At 39.6% G+C, this 5,000-nt stretch overlaps 1 protein-coding gene and 1 long non-coding RNA gene across 3 annotated transcripts in view; both read right to left on the bottom strand.

Annotated features, from left to right (window-relative positions):
• Positions 1–5,000, bottom strand: part of LOC133614999 (mitochondrial glycine transporter B-like) — an 18,154-nt gene that overhangs the window by 2,677 nt on the left and 10,477 nt on the right. The gene's annotated exons all lie outside the window — the stretch shown is intronic.
• Positions 963–2,737, bottom strand: LOC140679735 (uncharacterized). Its single transcript, XR_012051106.1, has 3 exons — positions 1,692–2,737; positions 1,483–1,602; positions 963–1,288 (listed from the first exon to the last, which is right to left on the bottom strand). It is a non-coding gene; the product is annotated as an uncharacterized lncRNA (long non-coding RNA).

The raw sequence follows: 5,000 nt of genomic DNA, 5'->3' as shown, positions 1-5,000 counted from the left end.
TTCTTTAGCAATGACAAGATAGGCTGTACTCAAAAAGGTCGCTGATACTGAGGGCTGTCCTTTTTTCAGATACAAACAGCAACGTTGATGTTATGTCATCGTACCAGTGCAATAAACACAACAAAGAGCCACAATGGACACCGCCTAGTCCAAGGGTGTCCAATCTGCGGCCCGCCAGCCTCTTCCATAACGCCTGCGAGACGTCATGAGCACAACAAAGTATCGCACCGCTTTCAAATTCATCTTAAATAGCAGGCTGAATACGACGGATTTGCTGCCATTTTGTAGACAATGTGAGTAAATCAAATCGATGACCCTTGAAAGTACTTAGAAATAATAGCACAGCATTTACTTGTATGAGACAATCCAAACACTATCCCTAATCATCGTGCAAAAAAACCAAAGGTCAACACATATGGTCACACAACATAACCTGCTCACTGAACATTGTGGATATTATGGAAAAACATCCAAACACCATAAAAAAATTCACCCATTTCAATCCATTAGAGTGCACAATGGAAAAAATGTGAAACACTCTCGCCACACTTATCCATGTTTGGCACATTTTACCTGCTTGATATTTCTGATTGATTACAAAACTTTAAGAAGGTTGTCAAAGAAGTAAACAAAGTAGTAATCTTTGACATAGTCTAATATCCATTATATTAATATATGATGTACACACACACACACACACACACATACTGGTTATCATTTAGAATGGGGACCAAGTTTTTGATCATCACTTGTGGGGACAAGGGAAAAAATATATTAGTTTTAACTAAGGATGGATACCATACAGAATTACAGTACTATTAATGACAGGATAACACGTTTCACTTTTCAAGAAAATTCATTGTCTCTTTTACCAATATTTGAAACACGTAAACAAAGTAACCCAAATTTCCCTGTTGTGGGATCAATAAAGGATTATCTTATCTTACCTTAAACCACAGAAATAAAATACAAACTCATTTAAACTTTTATTTTTACTTTTTATTTTTAACAACATTGAACATAAAAAACATTAAAAAACTGTTCTAATTAACCAGTATTGTTGATTATGTCTTAATCTACTATTTTACCTGCAATCTCCTTTTGGAGGCCGTAATGAGGTTGTACACATAGAACTTCAATGCTTGCCATTCCCGGTTTTGGAGAGCTTCCGGTTCGGCCCTCAAACATTTTAAACAGTCACTCTTTCCTGGTACAATACCAGAAGGGATGAATCGCTTCATGTGCTTCTCGACAGCCTTCACCTCTTTCTGTGTCTGGGCAGCTTTACCTGCAAGTGACCATACAAAATATATGTATGAAAATAAAAGAAATAAAATAAGATTAAGAAATTAAGTATACATTTGTTTGCTATAATGTCTCTAACCCACAGAGAACAATGCATACATATGCATTTGCATTATTTGTGAGAAAACAAAGACTAATAAAACTTAACTAAAAAAACAGTTTATGTATATAGTTTACCTTTGGAAGAATGTCTCACTGCACGATCTCCTGATGATACCTCCCCTTCTTTTGAAAGTTGTGTCAGTCTCTTGGGGGGTGGGATTTCTTCCTCCTCAGTGGTTGGAAAGGCCCCTTCTTCTGTGGGTTCAATGTAATAAACATTCAGTGTCATGCTTACCATAGGCCACATTTAATAAACCACAAAAATGAGTAATGACATTATATACCATTATCAGGAAATGAATAGTGTTCTTCCTCTCTGGTAAGATCTTCCTCTTCAGTTTCCACAACACTTTCTGTGGGAGCCATAACATGTTAAGCTTATAATTGAGTTCAAACCAAACAAAAGGATGGAAAAAAATTATAGACAAAGGAAACAACAAAGATGACAACATACCATTTGGACCAATTGTGATTTCATCTACCGGTAAGTTCTTGCCATGGAAACTCTGATAATCGACCTTGCTCGAGTGCCATCAAAACGTTGCTGATTTTTGCCAGCTGCAGTGTCTTTTCAGGGAGTCTATAGAACTCGCGATGGATTCTAATATCATGGCCAAGAAAGTTGGCCAGCTGGTCCATATCTGTGTGTCATGTTTAGCACAGTTGAAAGGGTGGCAGCATGTTTTCGTATTTTCGTGGATGTAAGTGACACAGGACACTTTGCATGACATGCTTTTGCATAGTCTCGTATGCAGTCAGAACCACGGAAATGCGTCATCGTTGTGGGTCTTGCAAACAGGTAACTGTTGTCTTTGAGAAACCCACAAGTTTCCCTGTACTTAATGAGAAGTTCTAATGCACACACCATTTTTGGAGTAAAGAGAATAGGAACAGGTCTGCCTCATTTTCCCCTGACGACAATCCTTGAAAAATGTCTGCAGTTTTTTCCCCACTTCAGAGAGTGCCCAGTCCACATCTTCATGAGGATCAGTTGTGTCTCTTGACAAAAAAGCCAACAAGGGCATGGCTGCTACCTCTTCTTCTCTTTGTCTGTTAAAGAGGATGATCTGTGTCAAACATACTTTTGTCAGGTCTGACCAGGCCTTTGTGGAAAAATTTTCAGACAGCGCACTGCTGCACTCATCATGCATTTGACTGAGAAACTGATGCATTTTTTGAACATCCTCAGTGAAGGGCATAAGTTGTGGTGCATTCCACTTTCCTTCAGCTATGTTCCTCAGGGCTGTTGCAGAGATCAACTCGTTCCACTTCTCACGGTGGACTTCTTGAAACTGAGTGGCATTCCTTACCAGCTCTTCATTGTTTATTATCAAACCTTGTGCTTTCAAGAGTTTGCTGACTTTAACCAGGGAATCCCCAAGTTTATTTGCCAGTGACGGAATCCAGAATTTGTTAGTGCCACTATCAAAGCCACAAGTACATTTGACAGCTTTGACCATCTCCAAGTAGTTCTTAGGATTCACAAAATCCTCAATTTTTTTCAAGGTAGTTACTCTCCTGGCATTATGAATCAGTCTTCCTAATTCCCGCATCTTCTCTCTGGCATATTGTTGATTTTTTGCTGACATACCACTTTTGTTCAACAGGTGCTGCCCAACATCTGTGATGACATGGTCATCTTTTATTATTTCTGTGATTGGATCAGGAATCATGGCACTTATTACTCCCCACAGTAGTTTGGATATACTTGAAGGCACAGGCCCAGTATATTGCACATGGACTGGACACGGTTCTTTCCTGGTTTTCGGGTGACTGATGCAGGTTTGAGGCTACAACTTCGCATGTGTCTCCACAGTACCTTTCTGGTAAACAGTCCTTCGCAATATGCACAGTGCATAAAATAATTTCCTTTAGCTTCTTTAGGTGGTCATTTGAATGGTATTAGTTCACCCTTTCCTGACTCCATAATAGCAGCATTGTGAGCATAGTTCCCTTTATTACGAATATAGTCTAGCGGTTTCCCTCTCTCCATGGAACTCATTGGAAAGCTAAGAGCTGTGGCTACTTCCAATGTGTTTTTGTGTGCACTTTCTAGATGCCTTGCCATCTTGGCATTAGGCTTACTGCAATACAAGCAATAATGTCTTTTGTTGTAAACTCTTTTTCCATGTTTTTGGAGGGGAGCACAAACAACCATGGTGTCAATTGTTTCCTGACTTGAGCAGGGTTCCTCTGTTCCAGTGACATCAGGTGTTATGCTGTTTATGTCCAAGTCCATGTGGTCTACTGTTGTGCTGTCACAGGCTGGAGGACTTATTGAGGCAGGATCATCCAAGAATTCATGACGAAAAGGCTGTTTTGTCCTTATTGCCAGGCTATCTTCACTGTCTTCACTTTCAGAGGTGGTATGTGGAACATACTCATCAGCACTGACTGACAAATCGCTCACTGATGTAGTTTCATATAGGTCATCAGGGTCTTCAGGACATCTGTCTTTCTTCTAAAATGTGTGAAACAAAATCAATGTGAGGTTTTTAAAATATCCTAAATCTCCGATGTCCATCATACCTTTATAAGCATTACACATAACTTCTTAGAAGTCCTTATAGACAACCAATTAGCATTAAATTAGAGCTACTTTGACTATAAACCAGTCCAAATGAAAAGCAAAAACAACACAAAGTGATTCAAAAGGTTTCTAGGAGCAAGGCTGATGTTCTTAATTAAATGCACCTGTTGGTAAAAGTTCTGAGTTGCCCTCAAAAAAATATATCCATAACTCTTTGTAGCAAAATATATAAATAGAGATGACAATACAATTAGTATAGGCTTTTTGTGAAAACAACATTGATAAAACATGCTTATTTTCCGAGCTATACTTAGCTTAGCTTAGCTTCTCCAGCTAATCAGGTCGAATTAGTTATCGTGCTATGCTAACTCACAACACGTAACTAGCTTACCTAATTTTTTGGCTTAACTTGGTTATGAACAAATTGTTCTTGTACAAATGATAGTCAATAACCTCCATTTATAAGAAAGATGTGCTTACCTTTTTGTTTAAACAGCTTATTTTCTATCCCATTAGCCGACATCTCCTGCAGACAATCCACCTTCGTTATGGGGACCAGGTGGAAGTGATTAACGATACACGGAAGAAGTGTGAGTAGAGCAGCGAGTGCAGTACCAGCTACAGCCCAACGATACACGGAAGAAGTGTGAGTAGAGCAGCGAGTGCAGTACCAGCTACAGCCCAATGAGGGGGCTGCTGTGCAAATGTCTCACACTCAAACTAACCAGTAAACATGTTTTATGGGCCAAAGCTTAAAAATCACTTAGGCATCTTCAGAATGGATCTGACTATCATTTAAAAAAGTTTCCCTTTCGGGGACCTGTTTTTATTGTCCCCATACAGTCAAAGGTCCCCTAAGGGTGACTGTGTAAATAGAGCGATGTCCCCATTAAGTAAGCATTGCCAGAACACACACACACACACACGCACGCGCGCGCCCCCTTTGCTCTGATTACTGCTTTGCACACTCTTGGCATTCTCTCGATGAGCTTCAAGCACACCTGTGAAGTGAAAACCATTTCGGGTGACTACCTCTTGAAGCTCATCGAGAGAATGCCAAGAG

Source organism: Nerophis lumbriciformis, linkage group LG22, assembly GCF_033978685.3.
Source record: "Nerophis lumbriciformis linkage group LG22, RoL_Nlum_v2.1, whole genome shotgun sequence".
NCBI classification, from domain to species: domain Eukaryota; kingdom Metazoa; phylum Chordata; class Actinopteri; order Syngnathiformes; family Syngnathidae; genus Nerophis; species Nerophis lumbriciformis.
This window is presented reverse-complemented; position numbering and strand designations above follow the sequence as displayed.